This window comes from Somniosus microcephalus, unplaced genomic scaffold (assembly GCF_052327205.1).
Source record: "Somniosus microcephalus isolate GS21.2 unplaced genomic scaffold, FLI_Smic_1.0 scaffold1459, whole genome shotgun sequence".
Lineage (NCBI taxonomy): Eukaryota > Metazoa > Chordata > Chondrichthyes > Squaliformes > Somniosidae > Somniosus > Somniosus microcephalus.
In genome coordinates, this window is record NW_028226646.1 from 11,018 (window position 1) to 28,385 (window position 17,368).

Here is a 17,368-nt window from a genome sequence, read left to right on the forward strand (position 1 = left end):
CTCTCCCCATGCTCTGCTCTCTCCCCATGCTCTGCTCTCTCCCCATGCTCTGCTCTCTCCCCGTGCTCTGCTCTCCCCCCATGCTCTGCTCTCTCCCCATGCTCTGCTCTCCCCCATGCTCTGCTCTCTCCCCATGCTCTGCTCTCTCCCCATGCTCTGCTCTCTCCCCGTGCTCTGCTCTCTCCCCATGCTCTGCTCTCTCCCCATGCTCTGCTCTCTCCCCGTGCTCTCCTATCTCCCCATGCTCTGCTCTCTCCCCATGCTCTGCTCTCCCCCTTTGGTCTGCTCTCTCCCCATGCTCTGCTCTCCCCCATGCTCTGCTCTCTCCCCATGCTCTGCTCTCTCCCCCCATGCTCTGCTCTCTCCCCATGCTCTGCTCTCTCCCCATGCTCTGCTCTCTCCCCATGCTCTGCTCTCTCCCCGTGCTCTGCTCTCCCCCCATGCTCTGCTCTCTCCCCATGCTCTGCTCTCCCCCATGCTCTGCTCTCTCCCCATGCTCTGCTCTCTCCCCATGCTCTGCTCTCTCCCCGTGCTCTGCTCTCTCCCCATGCTCTGCTCTCTCCCCATGCTCTGCTCTCTCCCCGTGCTCTCCTATCTCCCCATGCTCTGCTCTCTCCCCATGCTCTGCTCTCCCCCTTTGGTCTGCTCTCTCCCCATGCTCTGCTCTCCCCCATGCTCTGCTCTCTCCCCATGCTCTGCTCTCTCCCCCCATGCTCTGCTCTCTCCCCGTGCTCTGCACTCTCCCCATGCTTTGCTCTCTCCCCATGCTCTGCTCTCTCCCTGTGCTCTCCTATCTCCCCATGCTCTGCTCTCTCCCCATGCTCTGCTCTCCCCCTTTGGTCTGCTCTCCCCCTATTGTCTGCTCTCTCCTCATGCGCTGCTCTCTCCTTGTGCACTGCTCTCTCCCCGTGCTCTGCTCTCTCCCCGTGCTCTGCTCTCTCCCCGTGCTCTGCTCTCTCCCCGTGCTCTGCTCTCTCCCCGTGCTCAGCTCTCTCCCCGTGCTCTGCTCTCTCCCCGTGCTCTGCTCTCTCCCCGTGCTCTGCTCTCCCCCCGTGCTCTGCTCTTTCCCCATGCTCTGCTCTCTCCCCATGCTCTGCTCTCTCCCCATGCTCTGCTCTCTCCTCATGCTCTGCTCTCTCCTCATGCTCTGCTCATTCCCCATGCTCTGCTCTCTCCTCATGCTCTTCCCCGTCCCTTTGGGCCCCGTGCTGCATTTCACAGGATCACAGAATCACAGAATCCCCACAGTGCAGATAGAGGCCATTTCGGCCCATCGAGCCTGCACCGACACATATCCCACCAGATCCCCGTAACCCCTACACCAACACATATCCCACCCTATCCCCGTAACCCCACGTATTTAATCCCCCTAACACTAATGGTCAATTTATCATAGCCAATCAACCTAACCCGCACATCTTTGGACTGTGGGAGGAAACCGGAGCACCCGGAGAAAACCCACGCAAACACGGGGAGAATGTGCAAACTCCACACAGACAGTCACCCGAGACCGGATTCGAACCCGGGTCTCTGGCGCTGTGAGGCAACAGTGCTAACCGTACCTGCAGTTGCCGTTCTGCAATACACATACATGTCAGGCAAAACTTTGAAAACTGGAAGTTCTCGTTCCCTGGCAATATTCACTTCCCAATTTAAATTCCTTTTCTGGAGTTGTGTTTGATGGGATAAATTGGCTAATTGCACTGAAAATGCTCCTGCATTTTATCATTATATTTTCTCTTTCAATAAGCACTTTTACAGTTTTGGCAATTTTTATTTTATTCACAGGTTAATTCGATTTTGTACATCTCGGAATACTCTTTCAAAATAAGTGAAGGGGAAGTTAAAGAATTCCTTCTTCGCAGTGGGTTTCTGGAAAAATGTGTGACCAATGTGGAAGATCAAAAACTATTTCTTGTTGCATACCCTGAAAAGGTATTTATTGTTTTTAGTATATTACTTTTTGAATTAATTAATTCACATGTGTAATTCATGCTTTTGAAAAAAATAGCTCTAGTGGTAAAAGGTACATTTTTCAGGTTTCAGCTGGAAGGAGTAGCTTCCCATCTTTGTGTTTATGTCAGGGAGTCTTCCTCACTGTCAGTGCACATCAAAAATTCGGGTGTTGATTTTCAAACCATTTATATTCCAACCGTTTAAATTAGTTGTCAGAAAATCATGTGCAGCGCATGATCGAATTTCCGACTTGCACTTCTGGAGGCCAAAGTTGGGAAATTGCCCCTGTAGTATATGCATTGTTTTCTAATTAAATTATCTTGCACATTATATAGATTAGTTCATTGTTTAAAAGAGGAAAATTTGGAAGATACACGATCCCTTTAAGAGTCACACATTAATAGCCTTGTATGCATCATGTGCCATCTCCTGTTCTCTGCATTATAACTGCTGTGTCCCATGAGACTTTCCCCTTTCACCTTTAATTTTCCAGTAGGGCCTCAGTATTTGTGAAAAATAAGTTCTGAGTTTTGGTAAAGGTTAACTTGTTTTACTTTAACGGTCTTGTTTCGTCCCCATTTCATAATTTAAAGATAGTATACATAGTGCAAGAGAAGACTGTGAGGCAGACTTCTTTCTTAAGCATGTTCATCTAAAGCATTGCCTCGGAGGTGCGTACTTGGGAAAATCAGGCAGGCTCCATTATTGGTGTGTGATCCTCCCCACTTGATATTTCTCTATGCACTCCACCCAGGTGATGCTTTGCACTCAAGTGCTAAAGAGAAATTCTGCCCCTATTTGTCCCATCAAGGCTGCTGATTCTGCAGGCTAGGTACAATATATCCTTACAATGGACTCTACTCCATACTATTTAATTTCTTAAGGAAAAGTTCTGCATAAATTCTCTCAGACCCCCAGGGTAACTACAGTGCATATTAAGTGAAAAATAAAACAGACATCATGGGCTCAGCTAACACCAGCTTTATTTTATCAAGTGTATCAAGAACTGACTCCAAACTCTACACAAAAGAGACTCTAATCGTGTGCATCCCAGAATTCTGAGGGGAGATAGAGAGGAAATAGCAGAGGCTATGATCCCAATCTTTCAAACATGCTTGGATATGGCAATTGTGGCAGAGGAGTGGAGTGTTGCTAATGTAATGCCTCTGCTCAAAAAGGGAGAAAGGAATAACTATAGTCCAGTCGGAAGAGATTTACTAAAATTTTACTGGGAAGTAGAAGCTTTAGTTATGAGTAAAGACCAGACAAACTGGGGCATTTTTCACTAGAACAGATAAGATTAAGAGGAGATCTTCAGATGTTTAAAATTATAAGCGGTTTTGGCAAGGTAAATACAGGAAAACTATTTCCCCTGGTCAGTAAGTTGGTAACTAGAGAGCATAAATTTAAGAATTCTATGACCTTGCAATCTTCGAGAAGTCAAACTGCTGAGAAATCCAGTGAGATGTGGCAAATTGTAAACCAACAAACTGGTTTATTTTACGTGAAATTTTACGACTGAATGGAATACTATTATTGCAGCAAGGTTTATATATTTCCTATTGCTCTTCTTAACATCAAAAATAATGGAATACACAAACTTTGCCTTTGGTACAAGCCTACTTTCACTTTGCTGTCAGTATTGGTGAACTGACTGGTACTCTCGTAGAAAGAGTATTCTCTGCCTTCCTGACGGTTTGAAACTCAAACTTACTGCAAACTGCCTTCTTCTAGTGCGAGGAAGCCAAAAAAACTTGACCTCTGACACTCCTGCAGCTCACCGAGTTGCCAGTCAAACTATCATCTTAGATCAGAAGCATCCGTGTTTAGCTAAGCCTTCTGCTGTGCTTAGTGAATTAAATCAATCTAACATTACAGCTGCAAATTTCTCTAAGAAGTATTGGAAAAATCTTATTGGGGATAATTTTCAAGTTCTGTGCCTGGGCGGTAACCTCACAGAATGGATTGCCCATCCATTATAGAACCCACCCGATTGGAAATAAAAATCAGGGTGGGTTCTACAATGGGCGAGGGATCTGTTTCACCAGTTTACTGCCCAAGCGATGAAAGTGAATATTACCACCCCCCCTCCCTTATCACAAACTAATCTCGAATACGAAAAACACAGTTTTGTCAACAAGTTCTTGATCTTCAGTTCGGTCCCAGCTGGACGATTGTGTCTAATTCTGGACACCACACTTTAGGACGTGAATGTTTTAGAGAGGGAACAGAAGAGATTTACTAGAATGGTTCCAGGGATGAAGGAATTACAGTTACGTGGATAGACTGGAGAAGCTGGGGTTGTTCTTCTTGGAGCAGAAAAGGCTAAGAGGAGATTTGATAGAGGTGTTTAAAATCATGAAGGGTTTAGATAAAGTAAACAAAGAGAAACTGTTTCCAATGGCTGAAGTGTCGATAACCAGTGGGCACAGATTTAAGGTGATTGGCAAAAGAACCAGAGGCGACACGAGGAAACATTTTTTTATGCAACAAGTTGTTAGGATTTGGAATGCACTGCCTGGTGGAAACAGATTCAATAGTAGCTTTCAAAAGGGAATTGGATAAATACTTGAAGGAGAAAATATTGCAGGGATATGGAGAAAGAGCGGGGAAGTAGGACTAACTGGATTGCTCTTCGAAAGAGCCGGCTGAGACTCGATGGGCTGAATGGCCTCCTTCTGTGCTGTAGTATTCTATGATTCTATGATCTTGTGCCCCAGCTAAGGGACCTAATCCAGCACCTGAGTAGCTTGTGTTCCTGTGATTTAATCGCCTGTGGACCCAAGTTAACTTTGTATTAAACATCAAAATATAAATTAATCCAAAATCACTTCTGGGCCAAATTTGCAAAAATCTCAAAATGTGACAGCGTCCAAAGCTGGACACAATATTCTAACTGTGGCCTAGCAATGACTTGTGTGTAAGCTATCATTATCTTTTTGCTTTTGTACTCTGACCTTATTTATAAAATCAAATCGCATTTGCTTTTTTTTAACAGCTTTATCAACTTGTAGTCCCACTTTTAAAGATTTCTGAACCCCTAACTCTGTGTCCTACACATTTAAAATGTTTTACTATTTACTCTATATTTCCTCTTATTCTTCCTCCCAAAATGTATCACCTCATATTTCTCTGCTCTAAACTCTGTCCGGTTTTGATTCCCCCTCTCCAACCAACCTTTGGCAACATCATGTTTCCCCTTTTACAAAACACACAGGGGGTGAATTTCTGTGAAGGTTCTCCTGCTTGTCTGCCGTAACATTGGTGGAAGAGCCCTGGAAAAAATGGCATTAATAAAGTTATGGTGGATGAGTGAGAGAACCACTGTGCAAATTCACCCCACGCTGTATGGTATCAATAGGGAAATCATTGATTTACATTTGGTGATGATAAGCCACAGGACAACAAACGCAGCTTAATGTCTGAGAAATGTTAAGCTCAATTGTGTTTCCGACAATGGATAACAGATGTAAGCTAAGACTACCTCCCAGCTTCTTACCCATTTCCCTGATTTGCTTCTCAATAGGGAACTATCTTGAACAAAAATCAAAAACTGTAGATGCTGGAAATTTAAAGCATCAGAAACAATCAGCAGGTCGGGCAGCATCTGCACAAACAAGTTAAATGTTTCAAGTGTGCAAACCCTTTGTCAGATTAAAAGCTTTCAGAAAGGAACAGGACAACAGGAAGTGGGAGTGAAAAAAACCCACACACACAGAGGAAAAGAAATAGAATGACCTGTAAATGCTTAAATAGAGAACAGGAGGTGGTTAAATGGCAGAGGTGATATTTGCAAAAGAGGGATAATGAAATAAATAAAAGAAAAAAAGTCCTGTGTGAGTCAGAGGTTGTGTGAATAGCTAAAAGGATGGGGGGTATGCAGGTGAAAGGGAAATATGAAAAACAGACAAGCAGAGTAGGTTCCAGTCTCCCAGGAGCCTGGTAGAAGAAAAAGAAGCAGGTTGACACCAAGGCCGTAAATTTAATTAAGGAGGTAGGATGGGGCTGGGACAGCTGGTTTCCGGGTTCCGGTCCCGCTCCCTGCTGCATCCGCTATGCAGAAGTGATTTCCCTTGATTGGCCTTGGTAAGCCCGGCCAATTAACAGGAAGCGGGTCTGATGAGGTCATTTGATGACACGTCATCAGCCAGTTTCCTTAAAGGGACCACGTCCACATGGAGTTTGACAGTTGTTCTGTCAGTGTTTGACAGTATTGAGGTGCTGCAAACACTGACAATCACTGCACAAAGGTGAACACTTGCACCCAGGCTCTCTAGTGACTCCCTCCATATGCATATGGAGGGAGTCACAGCACGCAGGGAGGTTCTCTTCCCTTCTAAGGGCAGAAGAGACCTCCCAGGACACCAACTTACCTTGCACCTCCACCCAACCTTCTCTATCTACTTTATCACTTCCCCATCTCACTAGCCACCCCTCACACACACCCTTATCCTACTGCAAGCATACCAACTAACAACACACAAGGGTAGGCACTTGAGAGGTTTAGCCAATGTCCATGTGAAGTTTCTGGTAATGTGTTGTCATACAGTGAAATCTATTTTTCCAAAAGCGCCCCTTATTGGACAGATCTGAGCGCAACTTGAGAAGTGTTTTATTGAGTTCCAGTGATTGTCCAGTCATAACTTCCCCCCGCCCCGCTATAGTAATATGAGTGCATGGAATGGCTTGGACATTACATAGAAACATAGAAGATAGGAGCAGGAGTAGGCCATTCGGCCCCTCAAACCTGCTCCGCCATTTAATGAGATCATGGCTGATCATCCAAACTCAGTACACTGTCCCTGCCTTCTCCCCATATCCCTTGATCCCTTTAGCCTTAAGAAATATATCTAACTCCTTCTTGAATATATTTAACGAATTGGCCTCAACGGCCTTCTGTGGTAGAGAATTCTACAGGTTCACCACTCTCTGGATGAAGAAATTCCTCCTCATCTCTGTCCTAAATGGCTTACCCCTTATTCTTAGACTGTGACCCCTGGTTCTGGACTCCCCCGCCATCGGGAACTTCCTTCCTGCATCTAGTCTGTCTAGTCCTGTTAGAATTTTATAAGTTTCAATGAGTTTTCTAAGTTTCACGGTGCTGGTGTGGGATGGTGTCAACTTGGCGCATCATGTGGCAGCCAGGGTTTACAGCATCAATGAAGAAAATCTGGCCATGGTGATGCCATCTCTGGCCTCTCGGGCAGCAATTTTGTCAGGGGCTGATGCCCTGTGTCCAGTACAGCATCAGGTGATGGCGGAGAAGGTTGGTAATGTTGTTGGTGATGTTGGTGGGCCTGGTGATGTTGTTGTTGGGGCTGATCGTGGAAGGATTCGGAAGACTAAGGTCTGATTGTTTCAATGGCTTCGATGTTGCTGCAATAGATGGCAGCTGCAGGTGAGATGACAGAAGCGATCTGTCAATGGTGAGTGAAGTTCTCCCAACGAGGTAGCACTGGCCATACAGTTGAATCTAAAAACTTGTAAGCTAAAGAAATCTCTATATGTATTAAAAATGCAGTAACCAACATTTTCTATGCTCTGAAACTCACCATCAGCAACATGGCATCCTTGACACCACTTCTGCAGCTGTCAGCTTTTCACAAACATCAGAGCAGACTCAAAACACGACAGGTTGAGCTGGTGTGTTCCCCGAACTGCGGGTAACCTGTGGGGAAGAATGTAAAATTAGGGCCTAGAAATTCAGTGGGCTGCGCCACCCGTTAGCGCCCAAAGAGGGCACTTAGTGGGTTTTATGCCACTGGCCACGCCTCCCGCTAAATTTAGCAGGACACTAATGGCAGTGCTAGCCGTTAGCGCTGCGCCGCTACCGATGACGTCATCGGTGTGCGCAGCGCCCCGCTACCATCCCAATCGCGAAATTTGGTAGCGCCCCCTGCTGTAACGCTGGTCGCAATTTGCGACCGGTTCAGGGGGGCCTACCTGCGGCGGTAGAGGCGCTGAGGTGCGGGGCGGCCATTTTTTTTGCTGGCCGCCTGCCAGCACCTTTCCGCGCTGCCATCCCCGGCCTCCTAAGCCCCCTGCCCCGCGGAGTGCCAGCTGTGTCCCAAGAGCCCGGCACTTCTCCTCTTTTGCCGGCACTCGCGCTCTTCGAGCGCGCTGCAGCAGGCCCCTCCCCTTTAAGAAGGGGAGGAAGGCCTGCAGTACCGCAGCGCACTGTGCCGCAGCGTGTGGCGCTGCGGCACGTTGCGCTGCGAACTTCAGTTGCAGCGCCTGAAGAGGGATGCGAGGCGCCTCGAGTAGCGCCGCACTTCCCTCTGGGGCGTGCAAACTGAATTTGCGGCGGCCGGCCGCGACTTTTTCTGGGGCGCTACTTCCGGCGCCTTGGCGAGGCTGGTAAGTTTCTAGGCCTAGAAGTAAGCCTCAAAAAAGACTTAAATTGGCTCTTAACAAGCCATTTAACCAGCTGAATTGTATCCTACCCGCTGTCAATCTTTGCTATTTTGACAGCGGACCCGCCCCCTCAGCGCTATTAAATTCACGGCCCAAAAGTGCCTCATCCCTCGAAGCTGTCTTTGGGTAGGTTCATACAATGTGGAATAATTCACTTCCCCTCACACGTCTCCAGTACTCTGAAGATTGTGAAGGATTTATTTGATGCTGACAGGTATTGTTGTGTCCGTGTGTTGATAGAGACACTGAAGACAGGAGCTGGTTTCACAGGTGTTTACTAAACAAAGTCTGGAGGGGAACTAACTGATACAACACAATATACAGGCTTATATAGGCCGAGTGGCCATTACCGGCATTACAGTACACATGGGGCTCTTAAAGGCACATACACTACAATTCCTCCCCTTTTAGCCAACCAGCACATAATATTTTAAGTAATCATTAATTACATGTTACAAGAAAAAATAATCTACACATTGCGGCAGTTAATTAATTATAAGTCAGTCTCTCTGGAGGCTTCCTGACTCGGTCCGGATAATGCCTCGGTGATGTAATAGTTTCTGGTGGTGTAGTAGGTTCTTTTGGCAAGGCTGATTCGGCTTGAATGCCAGTGTCGTGTTCATCGGGTTCCAGTATCACTGGATCGGAGGTAGATATGGGTATCTCTACTTCATCATTAGGCGTATAGAGTTGTGGTGTAGGTTGTCCCTTTTCGGATGACTCTATGATTTGGTCAGCATGGCGCCTTATTATGCTTTCTCCGATGTCTACGGTATACATCAGCGGTCCTGGTCATGTGCAGATAGTTCCAGGCTGCCATTTCTCGGTACGGTAGTCCTGGGCCAAAACTTGTTGACCTATCTGGAAGGTTCTAGTTGGCCTTTCATTCATGCCTTGAAATTGCCGGTTCTCCACGTCCCTTCTGATGTTTGGCTTGATCAAATCCAGCCGGCATCTTAGGTTTCTATTGAAGAACATCATGGCGGGAGTTTGGTTTGTAACCATATGTGTTGCATTCCTGTATGCGAACAAGAAGTTATTCACCTTGTGCTGAAGTTTTATGTCTTCATTACCCATGGCCTTTATGGCCTTCTTGAAGGTCTGGACAAACCTTTCAGCCAATCCATTGGTGGCGGGATGGTATGGGGCGGACGTGTAGTGCTTAACCCCATTGTTTTTTAAGAACTTCCTGAATTCTTCGGACACAAATTGCGGTCCATTATCAGAACAGATCTGTTCCAGCAGCCCATTCCTGGCAAATATGGTCCTTAATACTGTGATGGTTTTTTCCGTGGTGGTGGAGGACATCTTTATTACCTCCGGCCACTTGGAGTGTGCATCAACCGCGATTAAGAACATTGAGTCCATAAATGGACCAGCAAAGTCAATGTGCACCCTTTGCCAGGGGGATGAGGGCCACTCCCATGGATGTAGAGGGGCTTGTGGTGGAGCGTTTTGGACCTTCTGGCACCCGAGGCAGCTCTTGGCCATTTCTTCGATGTCTCCATCGATACCTGGCCACCATACAAACGCCCTGGCTAGGTTCTTCATTTTCACTCCACCCAGATGCCCCTCGTGAAGCTCCTTTAGAACTTTATCCTGGAGTTTGGGTGGAATCACCACTCGGGATCCACACATCAAGGTTCCTCGGCACACTGACAGCTGTTCTCTTCTTTGCGAGAATGCTGGTAACAGTGGTTCACCATGTGCTGGCCATCCCTTCACTGTTAAATCGTAGACTCGTGAGAGAGTCGGGTCATTTCTAGTTTCCCTTTCAATGGCAGAATTTGTTACTGGTAGACATTCGACTATGGTAGAGTGGAAAATCTCCACTGGGTCTACGGTAGGTGCTTCTTCTACCGTTGGCAACGGTAGGCGCGATAACCCGTCAGCATTCCCATGCTGTTTTGATCCTTTGTATTCTATGTTGTATTGGTGTGCCCCTAGAAAAAGGGACCACCTCTGTAGCCTTTGCGCTGTCATAATGGGAACACCCTTTTTAGGTTTGAATATGGAGATGAGTGGTTGATGGTCAGTCAACAAGGTAAATTTTTGTCCGTGTAGGTAATGGTTGAATTTCTTCACTCCCCATACCAGGCTGAGTGCTTCCCTGTCGATTTGGGCATAGTTACGCTCAGCTGAGTTCAATGAGCGTGACGCAAAAGCTATCGGCCGTTCCGAGCCATCAGGGAATTTATGCGATAATACTGCTCCTACGCCGTAAGGGGATGCATCGCACGCCAGTCTGATTGGCAGTGATGGGTTGTAATGAGCCAAAACTTCTTTGGACGTGATTAAGTCTTTGCATTTATGGAAGGCACGTTTACAGTCTTCGCTCCATTTCCAAATTACTCCTGTTTGTAGCAGTTCATTAAGAGGGTGTAGAAGAGTTGATAAGTTCGGTAAAAATTTATGATAGTAATTTATTAATCCCAGGAACAACCTTAATTGTGAAACATTTTCAGGTGCTGGGGCTTTTATGACCGCTTCAATTTTTTCAGGTGACTTATGCAACCCTTTCTTATTAATTATGTGGCCACAATATGATATTTGATTCTGGAAAAATTCGCACTTGGGGCAATTTGCTCGTAGGCCCTGTTCTCTCAGCCTAGTGAGCACCTGCTCCAAATTGGCAAGGTGCTCGTTGTCGTTTTCTCCTGTTACAAGGATGTCGTCTAGGTAGCATTGAGTCCCCGGAATCCCTTGGAGGACTTGCTCCATAGCTCTTTGCCAGATAGCTGGAGCGGATGCTACTCCGAAAACCAGTCGATTGTACTGGTATAGGCCTTTGTGTGTATTTATCGTGAGATACTTTTTAGAGGCCTCTTCAACCTCCACCTGTAGATATGCCTGTGCCAAGTCAATTTTGGTGAAACGTTTCCCTCCGGATAGTGAGGCGAAAATATCTTCTATCCTCAGAAGAGGATACTGTACCATGTGAAGGACCGGGTTTACAGTCACCTTGAAGTCTCCACAGATGCGAATTTTTCTCTGTTCTTCAGATTTATCATTATTCAACGTTTTCTTCATGACCAGGACGATGGGTGTTGCCCACTCGCTCCAATCTATTTTGGATAATACGCCTGCCTTTTCCAAATTCTCCAGCTCTGCCTCGACTGCTGGACGAATTGCGTATGGCACCGGCCTTGCCTTAAAAAACTTGGGAATTGCCGCATCTTCCACTTTTATTGAGGCGGTGATGCCTTTCAAGGTTCCTAGTTTCTCTTGAAACACTTCCTTGGCGTTGGCCAAGATGCCTTTTAATCGTTCAGGTATGACGTCATCATCATTTTTTTCCTTACTGGTCACCGTCAGTGCCTGAATGGAGTGCCAGTCTAAACGTATTTTCCTGATCCATTCACGTCCCAACAGCGGTGGACCACCATCTTGTAGAACGTATAAATACAACTTCTGTATTTCCTTGCCGTTGTATACAACAGGCACCCTTATTTTTCCTTTGGGGTATACTTTCTGCCCCGTATATGTTTTCAAGATAATGGATGTGTCTTTTAGAGGTATATGCGGAAATAGCCGCTCGTAATCCCGTCGATTTATGACGGTCAGAGCTGATCCTGTATCTAGCTCCATTTTAACTGGGGACCCTGCTATTGTGAGGGTAACCCAAATGATCTGGTAATCTTCTTTGGCAATTACATTATGTAATTTGAGAGAGCTTAGTCTCTTGTTTCCGGAGTCGCTATCGCTCTTCTGGTCTTCGGAGCTACTGTCTGTCATCATTTGTACCTTTCTGTGCTTTTCCTTATTGATTTTTTTTCTGTTAGTGGATTTTTTGTTTCCAGATCGGCATACACGTGTAATGTGTCCCATCTTTCCGCATTGCCTGCATGCTTTGTCCTTGAACCAGCAGTCCCTCTGGTCATGGGTGGATCTGCCGCAGCGATAACATCTCTCGAAACCCCGTGTCATTTCATGGGTGCCGAAGTCCTGTGGCTTTTGCTGTACTTCTGCAGCTCCTCTTGCACTGAAAGCCTTGTCCAGTGTCAAATCTTTCTCAGAAAGTAGCCTTTTTTGAGTTCCTTCATTTAGGAGACCGCAGACGAATTTGTCTCGTAGAGAATCTGCCAGTCCTGCCCCGAATTGGCAGTGTAGGGTATCAACAATCTCCTTAAAATTCTTGTCCATTGGTTCGGCTGGAGTGATTAAGTTTCGTAACAGCTTATATGTCTTTGCGCCCATTAGATTTAGAAGTACTGAAGATTTTTTTCATCTTCTATTCCATTTGCGGTGCAATATACCGCCACTCTTTCCACATATGTGGTCCAATCCTCTATCTTGTTATCAAAAGGATCAATATTGCCAGACTTAGGCATCCTAGAAAAAAAATGGCGCTTCCCGTGCTTCCCCGCCGCTGCTGCCGATGACAACGCTGTTTCCCGTGGTTTCCGTTCTTTTTATTTATTTATTTACAGTTGGAGACTCGTTCCCGCCGGACTCTCTCTCTAGGTCTGAACGCCGACCTGCTTGCAGCGCCGGCCGTCTCCCGAGTGCTCCCTCCCCGTCTGTTACTGCTTGCCTCCGCTTTCGCTGCTTGGCCTAGCTGCAGAGCCAGCCGCTGGAACCCCAGCCCGACGCCCAAGAAGGATTATTGCAGTACCTGCCACCAGCTTGGCTAGCTGGTGAAACCACAGCTTTTTCTTTTTCTTTTCAACTTTGGACGCCAGAGGAATCGATGTCCTTGAGGTGCTGCCGAATTGCAGGTAAGTCCATTTCCAATTCGTCGCCACTGTTGTGTCTGTGTGTTGATAGGGACACTGAAGACAGGAGTTGGTTTCACAGGTGTTTACTAAACAAAGTCTGGAGGGGAACTAACTGATACAACACAATATACAGGCTTATATAGCCCGAGTGGCCATTACTGGCATTACAGTACACATGGGGCTCTTAAAGGCACATACACTACAGGTATACCGTGTGTATTCTTAGTTGTATGCACCAGAGGCTGTCCACGTTTAATCTGCTGTTTTAACAAACTATAACAGGAATTACCTAGTAAATTATTTCCACCCATTTAATGTATGTACTTATTACTGAATCGAGACCTACCGGTTATTCTTTATAGATTCTAGAAACCAAATACAATTTATGACTTTCTACATGCATCTAACACTCAAACTGTGCAATATCCAGGGGATGAACATAGTCTACGCCAATAGCGTGAAATGGACTCATAGCGAATCGGCAGCAAATTTTACTCTGTGCCCGGTTTACTTTTCCATTGAATTCCATGAATAAGAAAATGGGCGCATTGCAAACAGGCGGTAATTCACTACGTACCCGAATCGTGGACCAATTTCACCCCGCCTATCCCATGGTCCTGCTACACAAACATATATCCAATCTTAAAATGATGAACAATTGGAATTTTTTAAACCATGATTCCCTCTAAGCTAATCAAAGATATTACTTGTCCTCGTACCAATTTGATTAGAATCAGAACAGTATTCGAAAAGACGTTTCAAAATAATGAATGCTTTAATTTTCTTTTTACAGAATTCTTCCTTGCAATTTTCACTTGATGAAGAAAACTCTACTGCTAAAGAATCATTTACTGAGCAACAAAAAAAAAAGCGACAAAAGGACCTTGCTGCATTAGAGCGATTGTTTAAGGTTTTAATTTTGCTGATAATTTTACATCTTGTTAATTGTTGTGATGAAGTTTTGGGCTTGCTAAGAACACAGTATTACTAATGGCATTGTGAAAATACCTGCACTGCACTTAGAAATGGATCTGTACACTCCATCGATGGCTCAGTGAGATTCCCAATTATCTCCATCCTCCTTCCTGGCCACTGTCTGAAGCTGACCCAGACTGTTCGCAACCTTCACATCCTATTTGCCCCTGAGCTGAGCTTCCAACCCCATATCCTCACCATCACCAAGAGTGCCTACATCCACCTCCGTAATATCGCCTGTCTCTACCCCGCCTCAGCTCATCTGCTGCTGAAACCCTCATCCATGCCTTTGTTACCTCCAGACTTGACTATTCCAACACACTCCTGGTCGGCCTCCCATCTTCCACCCTCCGTTATCTTGAGTTTATCCAAAATTCTCACCTTGTGTTCAAATCCCTCCATGGTCTCGCCCCTTCCATCTTTGTAAGCTGTTCCAACCCTACAACCCTCTGAGATCTCAGTGCTCCTCCAATTCTGGCCTCTTGCAATCCCTGATCTTCATCACTCCACCATTGGCGGCTGTGCCTTCATCTGACTAGGTCCTAAGCTCTGCAATTCCGTCCCTAAATCTCTCCACATCTCTCCCTCTCTCTCCTTGAAGTTGCTCCTTAAAATATATCTCTTTGACCAAGATTTTGTTACGTACCCTTACATCTCTTTATGAGACTTGGTGTCAAATTTGTCTGCTAAGCGCTCCTGTGAAACACCATGGGACATTTTTACTGTGTTAAAGGTGCTATATAAATGCAAGTTGTTGTTGTTGTTGTGTAGGTTTGCCACCTGGCTAGCTTTTCACTGGTCCAAACAGATTTTCATAATTGCTTGCAGTTGCTTGTTGACTGTTTTAGCCAGAAATACAGTGCTTGTGTTCTGTAAATAACGTGTGGTAAGCCTTTATAAAATGGCCACGATACCATTAGTCAACAGTGGCAATTTTAAAAACCGGTCAGTTGTCAACACTACTGGTGAAGAGCTGAGCTCTACAGATCAGGAAGGCCCCAGTTTCAACAACATCTGTACTGAGTTAGCTGATCTCAGCTCGGGCTGTGACGCAGGTGCCATAATGAAGGCTTCTGTTAACACAGGCTCCCATACATAGGATCATAGAATGGTATAGCACAGAAGGAGGCCATTCGGCCCATTGTGCCTGTACTAGCCCTCTGAAAGAGCCATCCAGTTAGTTCCATTCCCCTGCCCTTTCCCCATAGCCCTGCAAATTATTCCCTTCAAGTATCTATCCAATTACCTTTTGAAAGTTATTATTGAATCTGTTTCCCACAGCCCTTCAAGAAAAACTTCCGCAGCGACTGGCTAACGCCCCCCCCCCCACTCTAAACCCGCGCGCTGTCCTGGTCCCCCTTTCTCCTGATTGCCGGTCTGATACCCTCCACCAACCCCACGATCTTTGCCAGTTGCCGGGGACCTTTTCCAACGTTACCCGGCTACGACCTTCTGTCACTGTGATTCCTGCCCAGCAGCCTCTCAATCTGGCCGGCTGCTGGGGTGGAAATGGAGTAAATAAATGAAAATCAGGTCCTGCCATTAAAATCGACAGGACCTCTGTGGTCCCGGCATTTCTGGGATTCCCTCCCTGCAAACACGCGCCCCCGCTCCTTTCCCGCCTCCCCATAAATATCAGGGACTAAGCCTTTCTTTATAAAGCCAAGGATCCCGTATGATTTTTTAACAGCCTTCTCAACTTGTCCTGCCACCTTCAAAGATTTGTTTACATACACCCCCAGGTCTCTCTGTTCCTGCACCCCCTTTAAAATTGTACCATTTAGTTTATATTGCCTCTCCTCACTTGTCCAACTAATATAACAGCAGTCATTGAATGATGATCAGGGTTGGGGAGATGTAAATGGATTAACTGTTCACAGTTGTACAGCGGAGGCAATGTGGACAATACCCCTGCCTTTGGTGTTGAAAATTTGGAGGTCTTGCTACAGGAGGTGTACCACAGAATGGTGGCTATATGTGGGGCTAAAGGCTGTCTGGTATCTTATTTAAAATTTGTAATATGCGTTCTTAGTGGGTGAGGTTCGCCACTGGAAGTGTGAAGTCAGAAAATTTACCCTTTGATTGCTACGAAAGATCACATTCAGTCTCAAATATCCATATATGCATTAGGGCAAGACTATAAACTCATATTTTCATAATTTTCATTTGTAACCATGTACATTTATCATCTTAAAATCATGTCTTGTATCAAATAATTTTATTTCTCTTTCTTTCCCTCCCCAGCAAAAAAAATTATCTGATGAATTTGAAAAGAATGTGAGCACACCAACTTTATACCCAGTTTTCCATGCATCTGTTCTCATGAAGAATGTAAGTTTTCTTTGTTGCCCACTTTGCAAAACTTTGGCCTGAATTTTAATGGGGAGCTAGGTTGGGAGTGGGGAGGCTCCAAAGTGGTCTGGAAATCCAGGAGAACCGGGATTGATCATTGGAGGTCCAGAGAGGGCGGGGGGGGGGGGGGTGGTGATCATCAGAGGGCTGGGAGCTGCTGATGATCAGGGCCAGGAACAGCACCGGGGGGCAGGAGCAGCATGGGGGTGGGGGGGTGGGGGGAAGGCCTCGTTGTGGGGAGGGGGGGTGTTGGAGGCCTGGGGGAGGGATTGGAGGCATCGTGGGGGGATGGGTTAGGCAGGGAAATTGGATCCAGGAGGTAAGTGCAAAGGCATTTACCTCCTGGATCCAGCAGTCCTCGCCTTACTTTAGCTGGCGTGTTTCACGAGGCCTGGAAAACCCGATCAGCTAAAGTTAAATTCAAAATGTAGGCTAAATCAGAGGCTGCCTGCCTCATATTTAAATGGATGACCCGTCTCCTGGGAGCGGGTTGGCTGCCTGTCCCCAGTTCCACCTCCGTTAAAACCAGAAGTGGGTGGGTTGGAGGCGGGTTCTGTTTGGGATTCAAACTTTTAACACTTTGGGGGAGAAATTTGGTTGGTAGCGCCAGCGATTAGCGCCTAAAGAGCCCGAGATTTGGGGCGTTACCCAATTTTCGGGCGGGCGCAGTGAACCCAGTGCTTCCTGCCATATTGAGTAGCCTTTTAGCGCCGGCGCTAACTCTTTGCGCCCGCGAGCGGGCGCAGGCAGATCATGACGTCATTTCAGTGTGCAACGCCTTTTTGGCACCCCGGACCGGAAATTCAGTGGCGCCCCCCTCCGTTCCGCCTGGCGCTATTAGTGACAGTTGGATGGAACATTACCAGGTCCTTCTCGGACTCGGGGGGCGCTCTTTAAAGGGGACAGCACTAGTATAAAAGCAGCAGCCATTTGGGCTGGCCATCCTGCTCGCT

At 46.4% G+C, this 17,368-nt stretch overlaps 1 long non-coding RNA gene across 1 annotated transcript; it reads left to right on the forward strand.

Annotated features, from left to right (window-relative positions):
* The first annotated feature begins 1,762 nt into the window (after positions 1 to 1,762).
* LOC147080550 (uncharacterized) lies at positions 1,763 to 16,415 on the forward strand. The gene is made up of 3 exons (XR_015077240.1): positions 1,763 to 1,935; positions 13,882 to 13,998; positions 16,308 to 16,415. It is a non-coding gene; the product is annotated as an uncharacterized LOC147080550 (long non-coding RNA).
* The last annotated feature ends 953 nt before the right edge of the window (positions 16,416 to 17,368 follow it).